At 39.1% G+C, this 26,478-nt stretch overlaps 1 protein-coding gene across 3 annotated transcripts in view; it reads left to right on the forward strand.

Moving 5' to 3' along the window:
* Positions 1 to 1,990: 1,990 nt before the first annotated feature.
* LOC124161856 (transient-receptor-potential-like protein) overlaps positions 1,991 to 26,478 on the forward strand; it is a 63,154-nt gene continuing 38,666 nt past the window's right edge. The window contains exons 1-2 of one of the 3 annotated variants that reach the window (XM_046538077.1): positions 1,991 to 2,110; positions 7,963 to 8,094. The gene's annotated coding sequence lies outside the window, so the exon portion shown is untranslated. Of the gene's footprint in view, positions 2,111 to 7,962; positions 8,095 to 25,691; positions 25,715 to 26,478 lie in introns of those variants that run through there. The other 2 variants (XM_046538078.1, XM_046538079.1) reach the window with 2 other exon arrangements.

The raw sequence follows: 26,478 nt of genomic DNA on the forward strand, positions 1-26,478 counted from the left end.
TAGGTAATTGCATGCTCGGTAATGGATTTTGACGCAATTCTGGCTCTTAAAAACTAGACAAAAATTTATAAAAATTGACAATTTCTTACGAAATAATGCTATAATACGAGATGATTTTACAGCTTATAAAATATACTTATTTATTATGGTTCTATTATGTATTTAGTGAATTTTTCCATGAAACTGCTCTGAAATCTAAAAAAAATGAAATAACCCTTTCAAAAAAGCAGCAAGCTCTCTTTTATCTTCTGATACCATTATGTCATTTATTTTTTACGTAATATTTTTACACTGAGTATGTTGCGAATATAGCACCAAATGAAAACGTACAATTCAACCCTTTCCTGCCGGCGCCTACAGTAGAAAAACGTTTTCGTGCTACGAGTATAATGAGAAAATATTGAACCTCTCTGTTTTGTGGGTCAGTTGCCTGGGTATTATTAGCATAAATCCACTGTAAACGTAATGCGTTACCAGTGTTTTTTTTTCAACCAAGCATTGTAGTCGATTTTCAATAATTTAGTCTTCTAAAAGAATTAATAACGCTTTTTAAGCATTGTGGAATTTTAAACGGGTTTCTAGCGTTAATAACAACAAAGTTAGTAAATACAAGGTAATAAGATAAGATAATAATAAAGAAGGTAATAATACAAGATAATAAGTCCGGAAGTCCGTTATTTTTAACGCTAAAATTTCGTTTATAAATTGATTACGCAAATAAAAAATCAAATAATTCATTTCAAAGTATGAAAACATTGCAGTATGCAATAAAATTTATCATTGAAAAAACTATTGAAAATATAACCACTTCGCAACGGATTCCCTCGGCGAGGATGGTCATAAATGTGTGGGAGGGTCGGGATTAATTTCCGAGGAGTGGCTCTAAGGACACGCTAATGCCCCGTTCACACTACGATTGTCCCAGCGATCGTCCTAACAATAGTTGCCGTGTGAATGCATGTCCGGACAATGGTTCACGTAGTTCCTGACGTTGCCACTTTATGATGGTTGGGCGCTGCGGAACCGGAAGAGGAAGCGACAAGAGAAAGACGGAAAGCTCCCATCGCTACATTTTTTCGTGATTTTACCCCATTACGGAAGAATATGGGCTTAAGAAGAATTATACGAAAAATAAACGTTGAGCATAATAAATCTTTACCCAAAATACCTCAACAGCTTTGCTATCCGTTCAGTTTCTCGTTCACTTTAGATTTCAGGATTTCAGCACTGGAGGGCAGCACAGGTTTTACCGTCGTAGTGTGTGAATGCACGATGGTTCCAACGATCGCTGGAACAATCGTAATCTGAATGAGGCATAATTTAGGTCCCAGGCCGGGCCTGAACGTATCGGACAATTGCTACCTCAGCGGTCACTTCCCTTCCTTCGCGTCGGCCAAAGCCGATGTCCGCTCGTTTGCGTTGAAAACTCCCCGACAGCTATACCCAACGTCAGGTGTTATGCGTTTGAAAATGCCCGTCGGCTCCACCCGACGTCCGGCGCGAAAGGGTTGATAATTGCAAAAAACAACTTTGGTTTAAGTTATCTGAATATTTTAATCACATCTTTTATATGTTATTCACGATGGACAATGGCGTTGTGGGGTAGCTACGATCGGGGCCCTCGGCCGATTGCTGATCAGTCGACCTGGCCAGAACGCCCCTGATCCTAAGGAATACTGAGAGAGAGAAACCTGTTGGTCAGCGCTCCTTAGTTGAAGGGAGGGGAATATTCCCATCTTTCGCCACCCCCGTCTTGGAAACCCTCCGGACTTGTGCTGCTCACACAAAGGGGAGGAGCTAGAAAACCTCACAACCCACCCTCTTCAAGTGCACGCCACCCCCTTCCACCCTCGAGCCACCCAGGCCACGCGACCGCCGCACAGCTTCATGGGAAGAAAAGGCGGAAAGGGGCGGCCGCCGCCAGGCCTAATCACTTTTGGTCTCCGCCGCCGAGCGTAATCTAGTATATAAGGCAGGGAGGGAGCGTGCGTCTCCACTTAGCCCAGCGGCCCGAGGAAGGTTAGCAGTCCGTCTGCAGACAGCCCAGGGAGTCTCTGAGGACCTACTTGGACGCTTTTTCCTCGTTCAGAGGTAGAGGCCGTTGCGAGAGGTGAGCCGACGACCCCGAGCGTTCGTACTCATCATCACCCGCCACCGACCACGCAAGATAAGACCACGATGTGCCCGCTCCACTTGAGAAAAATTTTTCGTGATTTCCTCATCTACACTCTGTTTTTATTTATCTTTGCGGACGAGCCGGTGTGGTGGGCGGATGTGCGGGATGAGCGGAGGGAAAGTTTTTCGACACGTGACTTTGCCTTTGCCAATCAGCAAACTGCAGGCGTGGCCTAGCGCTTCGGAAATTCAGCCGCTCTCACACCTCTCCGTCGTGTTAGCATCGTGAATCTGCTTGAGGAGCATTGATGACAAACCTCACTCGTTCTCCTTGCATGTATTTAAGCATGCCTTTCACCAACCGTGTCGCCCTCAGCGTGGTAGCTGGCAACGTCTTGGGCTTCTGTGAAGGGACATTTTCAATGCCTTCCGAATGAGTGGATATATTGTCTCGTCACCGGGCCCCAGGCTCAAAATCCCTGTGGCCACCCATGACTCACATGTTTTCATAGACAAAGCAGGGCGGCTATGTACATTTGGCAACGCTATGTTCACTCCCACCCCCTCTCTCGGTACTGTCTCCGAGTGTATTTTAACTTTTCTCGGGTTTCCGTGCGGGTCAGATATTCGAAGAGCGCTGACGTTTCGGGTGTCGACTCGTCACCCATTCTCAAGGCTACTCAATATAATAATACCGGGAGTTTATAAATTATTATCGGGGTTTTAACGCTTTATAATATTTATTAGATCATACTTACAGTTATAGATTATATGTCAAATGAAAGAGCAACTCAAAAAGTTTTGTTATTTAGAACCAATGCGCATGTACGTGAAATGTTTCCGCCGCGATCCGCTAGAAAGCGGTAGTAGCGACTACGGATTACCTGCCAACTTCACCATGGAAATGTTGTTTCATGACGATGATGATTTTCTGGATCATGTTGTCTTCAGTGATGAATCGACCTTTCACCTCAGTGGACATGTAAACACTCATAATTTGCGTATCTGGGGTTACTGTGCAACACTCGTTGCACAGTAACCACAGATTCAGTCTATGCAAACTGTAAAACACAAAACGCTTTCTGTTCACTAGTCGCCATCTTCGCTACTACCGCTTTCTAGCGGATCGCGGCTGAAACATTTCACGCACATGTGCATTGCTGCTAAATAACAAAACTTTTTGAGTTGCTCTTTCATTTTATATATAATTAAAACTGTAAGTATAGTGTAATAAATATTATAAAGCGTCAAAACCCCGATATTCATTTATAAACACCCTATTTATACAATACTTGAGTAGCCTTGAGAATGGGTTACTAGTCGGAACCCGAAACGTCGGCACTATTCGAATATCTTACCCGTGCGGAAACTCCCGGAAAAGTTTAAATATTATTCTGTTCGCCGGGAAAGTGTGAAATCATATATAACAAGCCTCCGAGTGTGTCCGGTCTCACGCGAAAGCTCACCCGCAAACATAAAGTGGACATATTATAGTGGTGCCCGAAGTAAGCCTTCCGACTACACTCACCTACATTTACGTACTAACTCGCAAGACAACAAAAAAAATCGTGTGACGGGGCACCAGACGTTAACAAAAAATGAAAAAAGAAGGTGCGCGTTTAAACAATTTCTTCAATTGCTTCACTAGCCCATTGAGCAATATAACGCTCTTATTTCAAACGTTTCTGTCACACTTTTATGTATATAGTGGTTCTAATATGTTCTCCATGTCGCTCTGAAAGATATCTATTTGTAATTGCTCAAACAATCTATGCCTAGCACGTAGTCTCGAAGTCACAAGAGGCTTCCAGCATAATTCCATATCTAATGCTAGAAACTGATCCACTGATTGTATGATTGACATTAATTCGCACTCCAAAATGTTACGGAAACATATCAGAAATTTTTGGTGATAATACTAAAACACAATTCACCAGGAGGAAAAATCTGAAAACTCGAAAAAGTCGATTAACACTCTCTCTGTTCCCTCGTGGAAATTTTTGAAGAATCGCGACTATATCCTTTATATTACAATTAGTTGACGAATGAAGGAATTTCTGTGCCATATGCGGAGGAGCCGGGGTCCGAGAAATACTTTCTGCCACATCACTAAAGTCTAACTCCGCCTTCACATAAATTTCCAAGGAAAAATATTCATAAGGATCGGAGATCTAACTACACTCTTTTGGCTTTCCAGATCACCAAGTTGCATTACCAAAACACGGGCCTGGGTTCAAATTCCGGCAGCGGAAGAGATTTTTTCACATACTGCCCATACTTCTCCGTTCAATGGCACTTAAAATACAGCACTTTATCCGTCGGATGGGACGTTCAGCTGTGGTCACCATGGCGCCTTTGGTTAAGAACAGACTAATTCCGACGCCGGGTTTCTCTCCATTCTTCCTTACCCCTTTGAGTTGTTGATCGCCAATAAGTACCCAGGCCACCTCGCAGTGCGCACACCAATACAGATTTCTTGATACTCATTTCAATTGGGGCAATGCCCCGGAAAGTCAAAGGTTACGTGGTTCAATTCCGAGTCAAGGTGGATTATTTTCACACGGAACTCAATGTGAATATCAGCGCCGTTCCCTTGGTAGGGTTGACATATAGGGTGGAGAAAAATTGTATCACTAAATATTAACCCTGGATAGCTGATACCAGTAGGAAACAAAATTAAAAATAATGTACATGTCGAAAACGAAAAAAATTTTAAACTAAGGAAATATTGCGCCAAGCGCTTTGATTGGGCGCGAGTTTTCCCTGTTGCCGGATACTATGGTCAACTCATCACTTCGAGTGCACGTGCTGGAGATCGTGATGTAACCAAGGCATCTGGCAGCATGGCAAAATGGCGTCCAATCGGAGCGGTTGGCTCAAATTTTAGTCCAAAAAACCGCTGTAGTTTGAAAATGGTGCGTTTTCGGCCTAAATATCATGATAAATTTGATTAAAAGTTCTTAAAAGTTCATCTTACTGCAGGATCATGTATACTAGCATTTTAAAAAATGAAAACAATTTCTCGAGTCATCAGCTATCCAGGGTTAAAATTTCGAGGAAATTTTTCCTCCGCCCTGTATTCATTACGGTGTTGAGAAAACTTTCAGCAAACCGACTTTCCTCGCTACGCACGGAAGATTGAGTTTGCTCTCGCCTGTTTTGCACATTCTTAGTTTCGACATGCGATGCCAAAGTAAACTTCCAGGTACTTCAACACAGCCATGACGAACCATGACCCCAAATAAGTAGTGAAGGCGAAAAAATCTGAAACTGATGGATGTATGTAAAACCTAAAAGGCCTAAAACAATGTAATTTCCATCCATTATAATCGATGAAATCAAGTAAGAATTATGAACTTCAAAATAATTCAGTCTTAAATGGCAAAATGCATTCAACGTAATGGTTTTCTATGAATAGGCTTAATCTAGAGCAATTTAAAATTCATTATAGGCCTTAACTTGCTGGCTCTCATTCTTCATGTCAATTCTTTGTTCTACTAAAAACAATTCAACAGAATTAAGCCCGAGAATGTATCTTTTAATTGGCGGAAGTTAGCAGAACACTGAATTCCCGAAAGAAAAGAAACTGAAATTTTACAAGGCCATGTTTTGTCATGGTTGTGGTACAGTACCGGTAAGTTTACTATGGCATCGTATGATGAAACCATGGAGGTGCAGAATCGAGAGTTAAGGTTGAAACGCTAGTTCACTTTCCGCGCTCACGAAATTTAACCATTTTTAGTACAAAACCGTGAAAAAGTCTTATGTGACCATCCAAGGACAAATTTCTCAGGGTAAAATCATTTTGCCTACCCCAACTCTACGACAAGGGGATTAATTCGCCAAGAATCGATAATAAGTGGTAACATAGATCGTAATTAGATTAGGAGTAATCAATAACCTTTCAATGTAAGGCGTGCTCAGAAAATAAACGGGAATTTTAGTTTTAAAGAAACATTTAATTATTCGTCTATATAAATGTTGTCGCCTTCAAAATAATCCCGATTAGATATACATTAGATAAGATGCTCATTTCTTTCTCTTTTTCCGCGTCTCCATCTTCAACGTCTTCGCGGCCATCATGAAAACGCTGATAGAAATCGTAAATTTTTGTTTTACTCGCCATAGGCCTTTGTTTCATACACTTCTTTACACTTTATTTGCTGACATTCTTTGCTTTCCAATCATTTTTGATAATTTTCTCTTAGGGAAAAAAATGGCCGAGCTCATAAAAACACGTCTAATCTTAGCGGCTGCCAGAGACAAATTTAAGAATGAATACAGCTTAAAAGTTCATCTTACTGCAGGATCATGTATACTAGCATTTTAAAAAATGAAAACAATTGAAATCGGACACTCTAAACCTGCGAAATTTAAATATTCTCATTATTTTCTGGGCACACCTCGAATATGCTTTCTACTTATCCGCAGGATGTCTTCAGATCGGCTTGATCCGGTATCTGAAACAAAAATATAAGGAATTGATAGGAATTCCATTTTTTCTAATTTGACGAGTTTTGGATGCATTTTCGATCACGAATTCGGGATCAGAGATGTCAACTAACCCCTTCAAAATCCTCTAGAATGTACAATAACCAATTTTATTGGAAAAAAACAGGGAGACATGAAGCCAAAATCCAGGGGATACAGGCTCCATTCCAGATCAAAGCAAATCTTTTTCACCAGTGGCGTTTGCCTACTTCATACCTTCCGAAACTTTCATGTGTCTCCACGAAAAATGAATGTCTCACTTGCTTAGTTATCACACTCGAAGGTAGGTTTGTACCGGTAAATTTGCACATTCGATAACTCTGAATCCCCTCCACCCTGATACCCTGAATATGTGAATCTAATATACCAGTATTTTAGTCTCAGGTGAGATCTAGCCTCACCTATGGTAGCAAATCTCCGGCTTGAATCACTGAGAGATACGACTGTCACATGCTCAGGTACACACCTTTAACATATTCAAAGTATGACAAGGATGCTCCGCCCAGCTTTTTAAAACTGATTTGGTAAGCTAAATAAAAACGGGGCAATAGGCTTATCTGATGCGGTTGGTGGCAATGGATCATTTACCATAAAAAATTGTTCAGCATCCGAGTAGTGACTATCAAAATAAATTATCCAAAGGTAAAGTGAATACTAGATCATCCTTATTTTAATTTCCAGCTTTTTTCCATCATTAACATTAAATGAGGTTCACAGATGTCTGGTGATAATATCATGAGTATTAAATACGATGGTATATAATGAATTAATAGCCGGGACCAGTATTTATCAGACCTATTAATTTAAACATATTCCTTAAATGGAAGTAGTCCGTCCAGGTAATTTTATCAATAATAGTTTAGTTAACTTCTTATTCTAAATTAAATAATAGTTTTAAGTTAACGTCTTATTCTACGCTGAACAATGGTGGGGCACTAGTCAACAACTTCTGACGAAAATTCATTGAACTAAGAAAAAGTTAAATGTTTTGAACAACAATAAATACGGATGACAAGCCACAAAAGGCTATTTCTCAAATAATCGTGATAATTTATTTGTAATAATGGATACCTACATTGCCACTCCTTAAAAACTTGTTCCATCGGAGAAAAATTTTCTAACTGAAATAATTTTTTTCCCTTAAGTCCTAAGTCTGCCCTCGAATTCTCAGATGTATGACTAAGTATTTTCATACTTAAAAATTAAGTATAAAAATAATATAAAATAGTTTTCATACTTAAGTGTTTCAAGGTTCAGAAACTCTCTCGGTTGATTTTTTTTACCGGCATGCTTTTGTTTTAATCCTCAATCACCCCATCATGTTCTATTTTTTGTTGTTCGTCTATTTCATTCCAGAGAAACTTATGTTGGGAGAAAAAGAGAAAAACTTGAACCAATTTCATCAACTGAATGATCACAGTCACAAGCTTTCATTTTCACCTTCGGCAGATGCGAGAGTTTCACCTCCTTCAGATCAATAACCAATAGGTAAAAATATGCCAATTTCCGTCTCCTATTTCCTCTTTTTTAAATGCTAATTCTATTCCAGGGCTAGTCATAAGGTGCTTCCTCTCATTTAAAAAATGGCCCAATCAGAGAACGCATCACTCTCCTCCGACCGGTCGTACTCTGCCTTCCTTGGATACGTATCCATTGTTTAAAACTTGAGCTATCATCTTTAATTTTTTGGGCGCATGGAGTATACCTTCAGCAACATTTGCCTGGATTTTAAGGGCCGGTTTTATAATGTCTAGTTAGCGTTAACCGGAACATTATATTGTCGTAATCTTAACTTGAAGGTATTTCCAAGTTAATGTAGTGAAAAGTCGTTCAGGATAACGGTTAGTTTCACAGGTGACTTCAAGTGGAAGATATCGTTAACTCTGATTTTTATGCTCCGAAAAAAACTTAACTAGACATTATAAAACCGGCCCTAAATATCAAAATTTAAGATAATATTTGATAAAACTGTGGTTAAAATTCAAATACAGGAATGTTTTATGACGGGTATGCTCTGTATATTTCGAAAATTTCAAGTTGATACAGAAATCTCTTAAAAAATAATGAGTCAAGAAAAAAAGACTGGTCGAAAGAAAGTCATGCGTCCTTTAAACTTTTACAAAACAGTTGGTATTTGATACTATGAGGCGCGTTTTTTTATGTAAGTTATGTTTTCAAATAAAAAACAGTAAAATTTTTGTAACAATATTATTTTCGCATGAAAGCTCACACTTTAAACTATTTTTCCATTTAATTTCCGTTAATAATAAGGCACTTCTCACATCAAACAACAAGATTTTGTATACCGTAGTAATAGAATACTGCCACCTGAGTTGACAGCCACGGCCTAACTGTTATTTTTACGCCTTCAGAGTCACCATGGCTCCTAGGTGTTTCTTCAAATGGTAAAAACGTGGAAGACACTAGGCGCTATGTCAGGACCATATGGAGGATGATCATATTGTTCCCCACCAAATGATCCTACGCAGGGGCGCAGCCAGGAATTAAGGCTGGGTGGGGCTTAGGTGCAACCAATACCGGGGTGTGTGGCGGTATGGAATACCCACCCGGATAAGCGGTAGGTGCGAGATTAATAAATTGTGGAAATTTAAGATTTAAATTGTTCAAAATGGTGAGTTTTACGGCTTTCTGAGGGATATTTTTTTAATCCTTACACTATTCTATTAGTTATATCAATCCAATTAAGTAAAATGGATTAAACATAAGCATTTCTCTGAGCTCTGGGGGGGGGGTTTAACCCCCAAACCCCCCCCCCCCTCGCTGCGCCACTGATCTCATGTGATCTTGAGTTCGATCGGCCGCACTTTGCGGTCATTGTCGAGCAGAAAAACGATCCCTTTACATAGCATTCCTCATCCTTTGTTCTCAATTGCAAGGTGCATTTTGTTTAAGTCTCACAATATCTCACTGCATTTGATGTGTCACCACGAGGCAAAAAATCGACAAGCACAACCCCTTTCCTGTACCAAAACATGGGTCCACATGAAGTCAATCGAACTCAAGTGGGTGTCATCTGAGGCGACAATTTACTATGACGACGGTGAACAAAACCTTGTTATTCGATACGATAAGTGACTTACTATGAACAAAAATTACGTGGAAAGATAGTTTAAATCGTGGGCTTTTATGAAAAAATAAAATTTCTACAAAAACTTCACTGTTTTTTTATATTTCAAAACGGTACTGTTAAAAAAAAGCGCCTCGTATTTACTATAGAGGAAGGTTCTCATAGAGTTTTTATAGCCGAAAGGTGATGATGAATAGCTTGAAATTATTTATTAAAGCAATTACTGACGTTTTGCTCATAATTTTGAATCTCCAATCCTTTAATAAAGTATCTTTGAATAGATCATAGAATTCCGTATCATAATAATGCTATGATTTCCTTCAATGCCAAAATTTAGTATTTAGCGGCTTTGAAAAATTTTCCACCCATAGTTTTAAGACCATAGGTCACCAACGTCACCAGCTCCGTCCGTTGCCCATCAGGAATATCACCGCCTTTCCCAATCACTGTTGGCGTCCACCAAGGATCGGCCCTCTCTCCGCTCTTTTTCATCCTGTGCATGGACACAATCACGGCCTGTCTCCAAGAATCGCATCCTTGGTCACTACTGTTCGCCGATGATGTCTTCCTTGCCAGCACCACCAGACCCGAATTACAGCAGCGAACTCTACTATGGAAGGTACGACTCGACAACTATGGGTTGCGATTAAACATCAAGAAGACTAAGTACATGGAGTGTGGGCCTCAAACCGATGGCACGATCAGCATCGACGGCGACGACCTTGAAAAGGTCGAGAAGTTTAAATATTTGGGCTCTGTCATCAGCAACGATGGAAGCACAACCGCCAACACACGAGCTCGAATCAATGCAACATGGCTGAAATGGCGCCAAGTGACTGGCGTATTGTGCGACCGTCGAATGCCTGAACGATTCAGGGCCAAAGTATACAAGACCGTAGTCCGCCCAGTGGCCCTATATGGAGCAGAATGTTGGCCAGCCACAGCAAATCAAGAACAGGCCATGCATGTCATGGAAATGAGGATGCTGCGATGGATCCTAGGCATCTCCCGCCTGGATCACATCAGGAATGAAGACATTCGGAAAAGAATGGGAGTTGCATCGATCACAGACAAGATGCGGGAGGCTCGACTGCGGTGGTATGGGCATGTGGTGCGTAGTGATGAGAACTCCGTGGCCAAAACAGCAATGCGGCTGAGTACTGAAGGACGCCGACCACGAGGGCGACCAAAGATGCGCTGGCTCGACAAAATTAAGGCGGACATGAAGACCATCAACGCCACGTCAGTAGACGCCCTGGATCGAGCCAAGTGGAGAAGGCTTTGCAGAAAAGCGGACCCTGCAATAGCGCGGGACAAACGCTAGGAAGAAGAAGAAGAAGAAGAGTTTTAAGACCATAGGTAGAAACGCATCGGGATCTTCAAAAATTTTATTTAATTGTTAATATCTCTTAGTTTCTGCACCGAATAAGTCTCTCAAAAACCATAAGACGTTTCGACGAGAGGATTTCCTACAACCATCAGGTATCCTCATGATACTTCACTCTACATAGAAACCTTGATCAGTCGACCACTGAAAAATTCGCTACCAACAAACGCACGAAAATGTCTTATATCCCTAAGTGCAGCTAGTAGTTATACATAGATTCAACACTATGTAGATAGAGTTTTGGAACATACTGGCAGATAATTACAATGAAATAAGACACATTATTGAATACATCCAATTCATTCATTCTAACACTAAAAATATGTATAAATCTTCTTAAAATTAAATAAAAACAGCTGCTCAGCACACACAAGTACATCTGTATTTTATATCAGTTACTACAACAATGGAAACAACACTTATTTACATTCCCGTTTCTAGATTGTTACATGCCGATGGCATATTCATGATTTTCTTTTTAATATCAACAAACCAATTTAAGCGTTATGACGCAATCACAATGGCAAGAGACTATGGTGACGTAAAATAGTTGAAACAAGTTAAACCATTATTATTAATAAAAAAGGACGTATGAAATAACTACTTTATTTTTCCATTTTACTTACAGCAGTCGCTGATTGGTAACTCATGTTTAAATAGCGATATCGAAAAGCCATGCACATTTTTTTCGTACAATACATCATAAATTAATTTACAGGGTTTCTCACTGCTGTTGAAAATAACAGAAAAAAATTATTGTAAATTAGAGTCCCAGTTCTAAATAATTCACGGTTTTTAAGTCCAACGAGATTTTGAAAGGCTTATAGTAGCTATAAATCAAATATGAAAACTTTTATAATCAACGAAAACGGGAGGGAATGTCAAAAAATTTGCCGGACGTCACCTCAAGGTATATATGCTTAGAAGCTGCTATTAAGGCACGGTCACCAACTTCAGTTCATGAAAAAGTTGCAAAGTTATGGGCGTGTTCTTTTGGATTCCATGAAAACCGTTAGAAAGCATCAGTGAAAAGTATGTCCACTCAGATAACCTGGTTACATGATTCCTTATCATTTGATATTAGCCAAAAAATAAACCAACATCTTCAAATTAGTTACAGTGGAGTCCCGCTACTATCAGTATCCGAAGTATCCGAACTAATTGAGATCGAACTCAGTTCGGATTAGCCGAATAATAGTAAAAAAACTGGGTCCATACGGAAGAACTATCACAAGCGTACACCGCGCCGTCCATATGCCCGCATAATTGGACAAGATTGTACACGCCATACCCATTCTCCGAAGCACCACTCTTGAGCTGACTCAATAGGGACGACTGGCATGTTCAGAAGTCATCTTTGTACATAAATGTAATTTCCTTTAAATTCGGTTTTGAATAGTGTACGTAGTTTATAGTTTCTCTTCAGCCAAGCGCTCAAATTGGCCGCGAGTTTGCACTGTTGCTGGTGCTCAGGACAACTCTTGAATTCGAATGCTTTGCCTTCCGGAGATAGCGATGTATCCAAGAGATCCGGCAACAGGGCAAACTCGCGGCCAATCGGATAGCTTGGCTCAAAGTTACTGTAGTTTAAAAATGGGTTTTTGACCTAAGCATCGTCAGTAATTTTGGTTCCTAGAGGCATCAGCTCTCCAGGCGTAAAATGTTGGGACATAATTTATCTACAGCCTGTATTTGAAACTTCGTACGTAAAGGAATTATCGTACTGTTTTTAAGGCCGAAATATTAAAGAAAAGAACTGTGCTGTAAATGAGAAAAGTTTAATTTTATTCGGAAAAAATTCGTGTCAAAGCTGTTCGAATTAGGCGGGTTATTAGATTAAACATTCTCAGATTAGGGGGATACCACTATTTCTATCCACTTTCGGAGCGATATTAAAAGTAATCGCAATAAAGAAAATCGAAACGACTTAAACTTCTTTATTAGGTTAAACTTTTAATAATAGCAATAAATGTAAACATAATTTTTACAAAAAGAGTTTATTTCACAACAATTTTTCAATAAACTTTGATATTAACAAATTTGTTGATACTATTTTCCATCATTCTCCTTCCTTTTAATGATCACAGCGTCTCCATCGGATTTCGGCGGCCGTTTTTTTTATATTACCTCCATATTTCATTTTAAATTCTGAATAAAAATCGACATACAGTTTCAATCATAATAAATATTTTAGAATATTGCACTGCCATCTGGTTATGAGTTATCCTGAAATTTTCAGCTTGATAGCTAATCTGAATGTGGGTTAAAATTGAGTTGCAAGATTTGACACGGACAAATTACAAACAATGAACCGAGTTCATATATACGTTTTAAAATAAATGGTAAACAGACTTATGGCAACAATGGAACTTGACATCATTTTCATGACCATTTGCGCCACTCGAATGTTTATACCTCCGAGACACCTTTCGTTTTTTTGTTTTCTCGATGTTGCACCAACAAACGCCTCACCCTTTCAATTTGTTTTTTTTTCTTTTTCCATTCTCCTGCTCCACAAATGCGATTCGTTCCCAGGCTTTGACATCGAATGCGTCAATCCTAATCACATTACTCCGCAAAATGTGACTGTGATACAACTTCTACGGTTTCTCTTCGTCGCAATAGGACGGCTAGCGAAGAATTTCCGGGACATGTTTAATGTGTCCCCGCTGTGGTGTGAAAATCCACGAATTAGTGGCTACAGAGGGCGGTCGCAACCGAAAAAAATTCACTCATTATTTCTTTTCAAAAATATGTCTGAACAGGAGAATACTGAACCGAGTGAAATTTTTACTTTTAATTTTCAACACATTCTCAAACATAAAGCTCCCTCAAATCAGAGTGATAGAAATTTTTCTTAAAGCATGAGAGCCGAAAATATCATATAATATACATAAAATTTAATATGACATCCGAAATTTACCAGGGCAAAGTTGTAAAATGATGTGAAAACAATTTGAAAAATTAGAAAAACTGATAGCCCCACGGAGGTTCTACGTAGAAGCGAATTAAATGTAAATAATAATAGTAATAGATTATCTCAGATAATTTAATAAGCTTTTCGCCTACCATTCTAAAATACTGGACTTCACACGTTTTAGTATTCCCAAATTGCATAAAAAATCCTTACCTTTCAACAGGCTTTGAAGGCAACGCTTGGATTAGGGGCGAAAAAAATTAAAAGCTAATTACAATATAAATGCTATTTTGACGAAAGAATCGAATTTTGGGCCACGGAATATAATTTATTTTTTTAAATTATATTAGGAATCGTAATTGTACCATTTTTAAGCGCTACAGTGCCCCCCAAATATTTTTTGCAAGTGGGCATCTCTGCAACAGTGTATCTTCATTTTGTTTCCAACCGCGTATAGACTTACCTTTGCGCGCACAACATCATCCGCACAGTAATTACGAACATTCCGCACAATAAAATTCATTCGCCCTCAACAATAAATAGACCCGTGTAGCCCCAAATTCCCGCCTTGTGTTCTACCACTTAATAACGTTGTTTTTCACGTTTATATTTCACTTTATACCCCGCACTAGGTAGAAGAAGAAGAAGAGATAGGGATAGGAGACTCAACTCTTTTCAGATGTGGGTGTGGAGGAGGATGGAGAGAAAGAAGTGGGTGGATAAAGTGAGGAATGAGGAGATGCTGTATAAAGAGTCGGGGAGGAAAGAACATTATTGAAAACTGCACAAATTTGAAAATGGAATTGCATCGGGCGCATTTTGAGAGGGAGGGGGATTTTAAATGCAGCAGTTGAGGGAACAGTGGAAGGAGAAAAGAGGAAAGTAAGAAGAAGGCTGAAGAGTGAGGTTAAAAAGAAGGTATGACGAAGCACGGGACGGGAGGAGGGAGAAAATTTTGGTGTTCGGGATCTGGCAGTGAAAGGCAGAAAAATCAGTTGCTGATGACCCGGTAGTAAAATTAGATGCCTTAGTAGCTTAAGACCGATTTTTATGGAAAAAAATAGCGATAAATTATCCGTAGGAGGCACTTAACGTGAGATTCCAGTATCCAATACGTCAATGCTGTGCGTCCATAAAAAAATAGCTTGATCCGGTTGAATAAAGCGCGAAAATTTGCATGAAACTTTGGATCGCGAAGTGTCGCACTCAATTTTTTTAATGCACGCAAGCATCTTTCACGGAACTCGCGACGTTTGAACAAGGGACGTGGAACAAGTCGTCTTGAAAGCTAAAATGAGATTCAAAACCATTTGAGGCGGTCTTTCCTATTTCATTGTTCAATAAATCTTGAATCGAGTTGAACGAGCGTTCAAACTGTTGTAGAAAGCTTGAATTGACTTGAATAACGACGTGATCGATAAAGGAATAACTTGAATCCTGGCCAAGACAATGAAAATCATAATTTTACTTACAGGAAACATATTTGCAGCAATTTCTATCAAAACCGAACTTCTCTTCTGCTTTCTTCAAAATTATAGGGTGCCCACTTCATATAAACACCTCTACGCCTCTTAAATTTAATGAGGGCGACAACGGCGTTCCAAGAGGCCATGATGTCAATATTCATCCCCTCTCCAAGGTAGCACTGGGTGTAGGCTAGAAAACCCTTCACGGATTGGTCGAAATTATTGAGGATACGATATAAATTAGAACTTTTCAAGACAAGACGAATTTGATGGAAATTAAGGGATTCAAGAGCACTCTAAACTAAATTTCCGCAGTCATGACGATGACATGATGTCATTGCACCATGAGTTTCGAACGGATTTTGACGTAATTTTTGACAACGTGACGTGAATTTGACAGTCGCCTATAAGAACCATGTTTTGTTACTTGTAACAAGTCACGGTGGAAGACGACACCTCTGAATGAAAAATAATGTTGATATAACGTTCAATTGAGAGGAAAACTCTGATAAAGAAATCGCTGCGACTGAGAAACAGCAAACTCAATTTCAATGCCTCGTGCGCGGTGGTTTGCTGTAATAGTTCCGCCGAATAATGATAGATGGCGTCCATTCTATTTTTTTATTTCGACGACCCGAGGATGTGAAGCTAAGTTTGCCGAAGCTACTTCATATTCATAGCTATTTTTATCTGTAAACCGACCTCGAAGTCATCACCTCGGAATTTTCGGGCCTATGAACCCTTTTCATCGTTACCGGTATCACAAATCTTAAAATTTCTCCTCAAAGAAATGCCAAATTAAAATTTAGATCAAAATACTAGCGAAGGTACGCCAAGTATACTGAAACTTTCTAGTGATACATTCAGTTGCAGACAAGTATAACGCGCCGAAAAGAAATTAATTATGATTCCTCACACGGAAAGAACACATCTGCAGTTTCTAACAATATAACTTATAATGGAAATCAGCAATTTTCTTCGTTAAGAGTTCTCGGGAACGCCACCGGGTCAGGAACTACATTACTACCGACGTTTCGATGTCCGACTCGGCCATCGTTCTCAGGTCTTTGAGGACTGCCTCGGCTTTAGCCCTGAGGATGATGGCCTAGTCGGACATAGAAACGTCGGTAGTAATGTAGTTCCTGACCCGGTGGCGATACCGATAACTTTACACGCAATCTATTCTCCGGGAAATCACTAAATCTAGCTATTTTCTTTGTGTATCAGCCAGGAACGGACTTATTTGCATCGTCGAGATAAGTATGGACTTCTCTCGGTAAATCATTACTAAGCTACCTGCTAGAGCTCTATCATTCTGCACAGCTCTAGCATATAAGTTTAAAACTTGAATCTCCCAGTTAAAAGCACTGTCAAAGCGCACACTTCAACGCGCAAGTGGGGAATGTTGGCCAGGTAGACTTACTGACAGAATACATAATAATCGATAAAGAAACTCACATCATACAAATTGCTATGCACTAAGAAGCAGGCATATCTATTATTAAATCCCCGCAACATTTATTAGCGCATTCATTTCCAACTTGGAGATCCCGGAATAATTGGAAGTTCTTATTTAAATCAGCGGAGCGATTCTCTCACCATTAAAAATAGCATTGCGAGCGAGGAATTTGAGACTCAAGATAAAAGTAGGTGGGGAGAAGCTTGAGCTGGTAGAGCAATTCGACTATTCAGGCAGCACATTAGAGAAAAGCGGATACAGTAGTAAGGGCATAAGGAAACGAATTGCATTAGCAAATCAGGCGTTCATGAACAGGAAGGAGCTTCTGAGGGGATCGTTATGTAATAGTTTAAAGAAAAGGTTAGTGAATAGTCTGATCTGGAGTGTAGCGCTCTACGGTAAGGAAACGTGGACACTGGACACTGAGGAAAGAAGACGAGAGAAGATTGGAGGCATTCGAGATGAGGGTATGGAGAAGGTGAAATGGACAGAGAGGAGGAGAAATAACGAAGTGCTGGACATGATGGGAGAGGAGAGGCAGCTTTTAGATGAGATACGGAGGAGACAGAAGGTTTGAATAGAGCGAGTACTTAGCGGGGGGGATGTTGAAAACGGTGTTAGAGGGTAGAATGTTAGGTAAACGGGGGAGGGGAAGGAAGATAATAGGATTTTTAGATATAATAAAAGGGAGTGGGCCTTACAGGGAAATGAAGAAAGAAGTGCTGGAGGTGCTAGCTATTTTTATCTGGAAACCGACCTCGAAGAAGAAGAACCTCGGAATTTTCGGGCCTATGAACCCTTTTCATCATTACCGGTATCACAAATCTTAAAATTACTCCTCAAAGAAAATGCTCTGATTACTTCTTTGGTACTCCATGGAAACCTACCTTAATAGGTAGAATGCTATTATAAATAACCATTAATAATACACCAGATACTGAAATTGAGATTGAAGTACGTGTAGTAGAGAAACTTGTGCCAGCATAGACTAGTTTTCATTTGCGTAGAGTTTTTAACAATAGCTAATTGATTTTCCATAATAAATTTCTGTCATTTGTCCAACAACTCCACATTTAAGAACACCTCAGTCGGTAAATGAACTTCCATTGTTACTGTAAAACGAAATTAGGCAGGAGAAGTAAAACGGCTTCATAATTTATGCCTCTATTCGATAGATGATGTAGTTAGCAAGTTTTTTTAAACAATTTGCCCGTAAGTAATTGGATCCGGAAAAGGTAAATATTACACTGCAGAAAAATAATTTCACGCAGAAATAGAAAGACCTGGGATATTTCCCGCTTACTACAACTCAGAACGTAAAAACAAACACCGCTAATTTCCCCGTCCGTTCCGTCAGCGCTAGTCTTGTAAGAAAAGAACGCCAACACATACCTCGCATTTAATCCTAGAGGACATTACACCTGCCGTCCCGGCCATAATTGGATTCCTATTTCCACTCACAACAGCTAAAGGAGCAGCCACACTGGTTCTAGGCACACACTAAACACTTCTTAGCGTAAGAGTAACGGTCTCAATTGAACATAAATTCAACCTGATTGATTGAAAATATCTTGCCAGAATGATAATATCAGTAATGATCGAAAGGGCTTTTTTATTATAAGCACAAACATGAGCGGTGAAATCAGCAGAGGGAACGTATTTCAAGTGTAAACTTATCAAGGCGTGACGGGAAAAACTTCCGCATTTTGAAGTAAAGCGGCATCACGCTCAACAATCGATAGTCATAGAAGGTGCACATATATCTATATACTAAAGGAAACATGTAGTGATTGGTACTAATATTTATAAAGCAATTAATAATGGTATTCAATGTTTTTAGAATAGTGTAATTTTAACGTTCCTAACTATTTGAAGTCGACTCTTGAGGCCAAATGCATTCTGCGATGACCAAGACCAATAAGTATTATTAAAATTTATTGACAAGTTTCCACGAAAAGCTCAGTATTACAGCTGATGCCAACACATTTTGCATTATTATTTTAAGGTGACTTTAAGGTGACGAAAGATAATCAATGAACGAGGCCATTCTAGCCGTTGGTGTTGTTGAGCAGAAGTTAAGCTCCCCTTTATACGTTTTCTGAGAGATTTTTCTAAAATTTACTGACAAGTTTCCACGAAAAGCTCAGTATTACAGCTGGTGCCAACACATTTTGTATTATAATTTTTATTACCAATCACTACAAATAATAATACACAATGTGTTTGCACCAGCTGTAATACTGAGCTTTCCGTGGAAACTTGTTTATATATAGATGGCGCTTTAGCATAGCGCGGAAGAGCGCGCACCGCGTAATGCTGATGCTTTCTTTCGACGCGTAGAAATATGGATATAAAATATGGGTTTTTGCTTATATTTTTTCTGAGTGCCCTGTCGATGTCGGGTTCATAATGTCAACAAGAAAATAAAATTTGAATTCGAGCATTGAGAATATCAGCAACAAAAATGCCGAAATTCATCTATATAATATCAATATTTTATGATATTGATAAATTCATACTAAAATAAATCGATATATCATGACTCCACGACAACTTGGTGGTGAAGTAAAAGGTATTACCCGATCCCAGGCACTATTTTATGAGATAAAATTATAAAGCCCCCTTAAGCGGACAATTTTTTTCGCAAAACGGAATCGGGGTATTTAGTTTGAGGTGAAAACAAGGAAAAGATAGTTCTTAAAGTAAAATAGATACTCACACAGAAATTTTCGCCGAAATTAAATACCCTATTGGAGCAGTGGAATTGAAGGGATCAGTGTCTCCACAATGACGTTCACATTCTAGTCTTCACCAATTTTTTTCCTAACCAAAGACCGTTATCGCCACAAGAGCCGATGATAATTTTGCAGATTTTCAAATGGAATTTCCAGAAATCATAACAAAGGAAACCAATTTTTTAATAATCAGTAATTAAAGTACCGCTAGAGGAGTATCATATGAAATTCAAATGAAAATGACACCTCTTTGGTTTCCCGCTGGAATCTTCTTAAGAAGAGCAGTTCTCAAATCAACTACGATTTTTGTCTCAAAATTTCATCGTAAACAAACAGGTTATGTAGAAACTTGTCAACACGAAGCAACACATTGTTCAACGACACCATCAGCGAAATAAAACCTCGAGGAGCGAAGAGGCCTGAGGGTAGAGAAGGGAAGGAATGAAGGGACTTGTCACGAGTCGTTCTACTGAACCAAATATTGTCACGAACGTGGATTTTTTCCCTCGAGAAAGTAGAGCACTCGTGAACAGAAGGAAGAATCCAACCGAAGGCACAAAGACTTACAAAACGAGAGTCTAAAAAAATCACGTGCAGCACACTTACCAGGTTTATAGGAATTCAAAATATTTCGTTAATACCTTCCATGACCTTTATGCCATGAGTAAACTTCGAAATAAAGTCATACTAGCTGCTTATCTCATCGAATTCTGATATGGAATATTAGACACAAGTTGATTAACAATTTTTTTAAATAATTGAATACAGCAATAACAGGAAAGGGTAAATAAAGATTTTTTTAACACATTTATTGTCTTACGCAAAGTCTTAGCTTTAAAATAACCCATATGTCATGGTTCTACGACAACTGGGAGGTGAAATAGAAGGAAACATAGTAATATGTATAGTAATAATGAGTCATCACAATATGAGTGAATAAATGAATGAACGTATCATCATTCATGAGTCGAAATAATTATAATAATGAAAGATCATCAACCGTCATCAACACGAAGATTGGCTTGACGAAGCCCTCCACAATTTTCTCCTATCCACTAATCTTTTCATACCAACACAATCCTTCCGCTTTACATCTCCCGACACGCGCTCAATGCACTTCATACAAGGCCCAACTCCTACCATAATAGGTCCGCATTCTGCACATTACCACTAACCCAACATTCCTGACTGCGGGCGTCCAAACTTCACTGCTGACATACCAACGGCGAAATGTTGTCTCTCGGATACTAAAGGCTATGGTACCTATTTGCAGAAAACTTCGCGATTTGAAGCGATAAAAAGTTGCAGCTGTTCGAGGCACATAACAGACATAATCTACCAAACCAAAATTAAAACTTCACATTCAAGTTTCAGTGAAGCTTTAATCAGTAGAACATCAATACTGGAAAATCACAACTTGGCACTATGTCGTACACTTAGCATACATTGTACCAAGCAGAAATATCCCAAGCTCAGCACCCACACGCGCTTGAAACAACTAGCCATTGGTCACTTGCAGAAAACGCACTAACGGATTTGTGGACCCTTTTTTCGACGACCTATAAAATGCGTGGAATACGGATGCGGCAACATGGCACATCGAGTTTATTCTTTCAGGCGTCATTTGACTGTAAAACAGATAGATACGGCAACAATGTCCACCAAATTAAATACCAAGGAGGAAGTCACGCAAAAAGCATTAATAGAGACCGAGAATAGAACAGAATATTGGAATAGAGCAGGTTCTACTTTTTTACTATCGGCGAGAATCATCCAGTGGGCCATTAGAAAATTTGCCAACCGACGTGCAAATAAATTTAATGAAAATATTCGCCACTCGCGCCACTGACGGTAGAGCGATCAGAATTTCACGAGTAAATGAGCTCAATTTAGGGCTGTCCATCGATTTTTATGATCATGAAGATAGAATATATCAGACTCTTACCTTTTCAATTACTGATCCATTTCATAACCTTTCAATGTTATTCCTCGTGATTTCATGTGATTCATTGAAAATAGTAAGAAATTTTATAAAGGCCGTTTTACAAGGGGCACAGACTTGCACAATCTGGCGTGTTTACGAAGGTGCAGTCAAATTTTCGTCGTGTAAAGCGGTGAATTGGCCAGAACATATGTTAGAATGCGTGGACGCGAGATGGTAAAATAGCCCCTGCTCTAATTTCGTTCGTGCATTGGCGCAATTTCACGCCATAGAGAGTAATCAATGCAGTTCTAACCTGCGCAAATCCGGCCAACCCGTCAGCGCCCAAAGTTTTTTTTAAATTTACACATATTTCACTTTAAAAAAATATGATACATATGAACTTAACACAAAGAACACAATTCAAACTGACTGAATAATAGAGGAAACCTTCTACTAAGTATGTGCACCAAAATGTACGCTAAAATTCACATATTAAATGCATTGGCGGAGTATTGGCTCAGCACTGCACTGGGTGCCATATGGCACCCGTGGGCGTTGATGGGTTAAGAATGGCTATTAAGAAATGGCTCCCTCTGCTCTCACTGCGGATATTTTTATAAAACGATTAAATTGGTGCACTCTTAAGTGGCAATATAAATTCTACGGTAAAAAAAAAGCTGGGGCCTCCTCTAGTCCCTTGGGCAAAAAAAGAGTCGTCTTGAAGCCTAGATGTCGTTGAGTGATCCCAGTGAACAGGAAAAATGTGACCGTATGACAAACGGCCCGATGCGAAGGTGGGAATCACGTGCCGCGCGAGACGACAGCCATTGCGCCCCCGAGGCAGCCTTACAAGTGGATTTTTTCCTTCTGTGAATCAATACGGAAAACTAGAGTCGGACGCTTCAAGAAGTTCCCTTCACATCCAATGGGGGAAGCCAAAGCAAATTGCGAGAGGGATTACCCGATAATTGGTTTACGGACAGTGTCTTTCTATTGTTCTTTCATTTTGGGGACGGGTGCACATTCGTGCGACTGTCGGCGACTGCTGGAACGTCACAAGACTATTTTGAGAGCAGGTCCTACTTCCTTTTTCGTCTCGCATATGCAGAGCGCAAGTAGTAACAGACTTATGCTATTAGCGCAGCCTAGGGAAGAGAGCGGTGGCGACGAATAATGATTAAGTATCCACTCGTAATGTCACTCACACATGTGGCCTAAAAAAAAACTCAAGAGATTCATGGACATTCATGTTAAGGAAAAGGAGACACTAAAAACCCAAAGTATATTTAAGAATTTATTTATTTATTCCCACGGATAACACCATTTCACAAAAATTCAACTTTTTTGAAAATAACAACAAATAGAGCAAAAAAAAACAAAAATTAAATGTATGACAAGTTATTATTTTAAAAAATGTATAAAAATCAAATAAGTCCCAGAAAATGTGGACCAAACTCTGAAAACATCCCAACTTTTCTCCTGATTGAAGCTGGAGATGCATTAAAGAAATCCAAGTACGTAGCAGCAGGACTACCTATTCTAAAGGCCGTTTTACACGGGGCACGGAATTGCGCAGGTTAGAGCTGCATTAATTTCTAAAATGGCGCGGAATTAAGCGAATGCATGAACGAAATTAGAACAGGGGCTATTTTAACGTCTCGCATCCACGCATTATCGCATGTGTTCTAGCAATTCACCGCTTTACACGACGCAATTTTGATTGCGCCTTCGCACGTGCGTCAGATTGCACAATTCCGTGTACCGTGTAGAACGGCCTTAAGAAGAATTGGCATCCAGCGAAAAAATATCCTCAACAGATACGAGTACCCTTTATATCGAACACACAAAAATAACGCACCTCGAATATTCAAACGACTGCGCAACACTATTTATACTTAAATTTTAAATCAAACGGCTGTAATGATGCAAATAAATCCCAATAATATCTATAGCCAAAGAATAGAGCGATAAATTACATTAGATACCGTTACAATTCTGCAATTATGCAGGTGAAATATAGTTAATCGGGCGGAAAATATATAATCAAATTTGGATATAATTGAAATGAAAGAAGCAATTTGCAATTTAAAACTCATAAATTTATATCGTAAAAGTTATAAATTGAAAATTCTGCAATTTTCCAAGAGCATACTCTGAAGTTCAGGGAAATTAACAATTAAAATTCCACTCGCTGAGTGTCCATTGTGTCCATGAATCAATTTTTCATTCAATTATTTTGGCACTGGGACACCTTTCAGCCTGAAAAATCAAACTCTTTGTTTAAAACACCTGAATTCGACATTCAAACAGTTATTCTCACTTTCCAACAGTTATTATGGCTGTTAGCTTCCAGGAAAGGTGCTTACGAAACTGAAATCGATTATTCGGCAAGTAAATATGAAACAGAGTAAATGCTTTCCCATTCCTTTTCCAGAATTGATCGAGTCGAAGTGTACTCAGCACCTTTCTCCACGGCTTAACACTGAGTTCAATTCATACAGCTCAACTGAGTCCATTCTCGGAATTGCACTTTCCTCATTTCGGTCAGATGGTGGGGTATAAACTCCTTCTCCAACTTTGTTTCATCCTGGGCGATTTGAAATTCCATGACCTTCACGACAGAGCTACGAAATGGTCAAATTAATAACTATAACTAATATAAAATACATTGAAATTCATCTGCAATTGCTTGCGAACCGACTTTGTGCGCGTTAAGTAATTACCTATATTGATTACTTTGTCTATTCCACACCCTATATTTGGTACTGCCTAAAGTGGTTTCAATACTTCAGTGTCATTTTCAAGAGCAAATACTTCAGTATCGAAAATGACACGGGAGTGTTTACATCTACATCTACATAATACCCCGCTAGCCGCCCAAAAGGCGTGTGGCAGGGGGTGTTAGGACACCAGCCGTTTACAACTTTAAAAAAAAATGAAGTGCTCTAACGAGGTTGGGAGTAGCGTTTATTAAATGGTTCGGGGGAAAAACGAATTCCCATATCTATCCGTTCGGTAGAAAATCTCTCTTAATTTATCGCTTCTAGATCAGACCTGGAAATAAAGTGTGTCTCTAATATTATGTTCTCTGCGTCGCTCTTAAAGGTATCCATTCCCAATTGTTCAGTGTTGAAACTGTTCGAGGTTGTACCAAATAAAGTGAGTGAAACAGACAAAGTAATTAATGTATTTACTTAAACACTGAAATTTATGGATATAATGAATATAAATTATATTCAATTTACATCGAATTGGTGCGTAAACAAACTGAGGGATGAGGCGATAGTTGAAAAGTTCTCCGACAGGTCTAAATGTTAGGCACTATCCATAATCAAATTTCACGGAAAGCGAGAAACAACTCATTTCAAAACCTCATAAATCTAATTCACTCAATGCTCGCTTCAACGTAACAAACAAATAAAAAATACTATCATATCTCAAAAATTTCAAATGCTTAATTCTTTCCACAACATTTTCGAAAAGAAGATAAATATGTGGTGTTTTCAATCTCTCATTCGACATTTCAAATCTGCCCTCTACACATTAAGACAGAGGAGCTAATCCCAGAAGCCAAGAATGTCGTGGAGAAAAAAAATTTATCACTCTTTCACATTCAAGATGCCCTAAATGTACCTCGCTCCGTCCCTAATACCTAAATCAAATAGATAGAGGAAACATTTTCCGTTCGCGTACCATGAAACGGGATTAATATGAGGAATAAAATTATTTTCTAATGAATAACGCCAAGGCCATACCATGTGAGTACCTACAGAGTTAGCCATTGGATATAAATAGAGAGGTTAATAATTAAACATAAGCAAAATGTAGTTCTTTTCCTAATATTTCGACTGATAACCTTTATCGGATGGTCCCTCGTGATTAAAATCATGCGCGTGTCCGATTACGGCAGGGAAACCCGTATAATATTGCATTACATCGGATTCGTCGAGGCGTATCAGAGTCCTCTACCGGATAACGCCTTGGCGCGGAGCCAATACGACCAGAGAGACTCGTGGAGAGTGACCAGGGTCCATTTCACTTCAAGGCAATAGCAGAGCAAGGAGACACCGCATCAGTACGGGCCTCTTGGGAAGAGCTATTGGCAATACTACGAAGTCTCAGATGAAATAAGGTGAGCTGCCAATTCGTTTCAAATTAACATTTATTTAGGAAGGAATAAATCGAAGTTAACAGCTATAGGAATGGATTATTAATAACCATTACGCTCGATTGGTACGTTTGGACAGTGATTGGGAAGAGGTTATAAATCGATTGAGGATGTGGTCGATCGATAATCAAATTTTTTGAGAAGTTAAAACAGTTTAATTTTTAACGCAATATAAAATGATCATTTGATCATCAAAGTATTCTACCGATTAAGGCAGGTTTCCATGGAGTACTTAAAACTACGAGTATATAGCAAACGAAAACGTGGATTTAGCCACAAAGGCAAGGCATTATAGTTTCTTATTCTTCAATTCCTAGATCAAACGTGAGCAAAATTTTGTTTTGCTAAAACAAGCAAGCGGAGACGAAAATATTTCTATCTATCCACCGGAATTTCCATGTTATTCTACTTGTGCCACCTTGATTGAAATGAGATTTACTTCGTTCACTGGACCGATTTCTCTCCCATCGTTTCGTTGGATATAGTATAAGAGTTTACAAGGGTCAAGAGCCTGGCTCCTGTCGGGTTAACACCGAGATCTATCCCCGTAGATCGTCGCCTTTGTCAACCAAAAAAGACTTGCATAAGGATTTGATTTTTATTTTAATCGGTTTTTTGGACAATTAATTCCAAGGAAAATGAATAATTTCACAATCAGCCATTTTGTTTCCGCAGTTAAACTCTAGAAAAACACACTTCGGCGATGAGCCATTACAAACAGTTCAAAT

This window comes from Ischnura elegans, chromosome 7 (assembly GCF_921293095.1).
Source record: "Ischnura elegans chromosome 7, ioIscEleg1.1, whole genome shotgun sequence".
In the NCBI taxonomy this organism is placed as follows: Eukaryota; Metazoa; Arthropoda; class Insecta; order Odonata; family Coenagrionidae; genus Ischnura; species Ischnura elegans.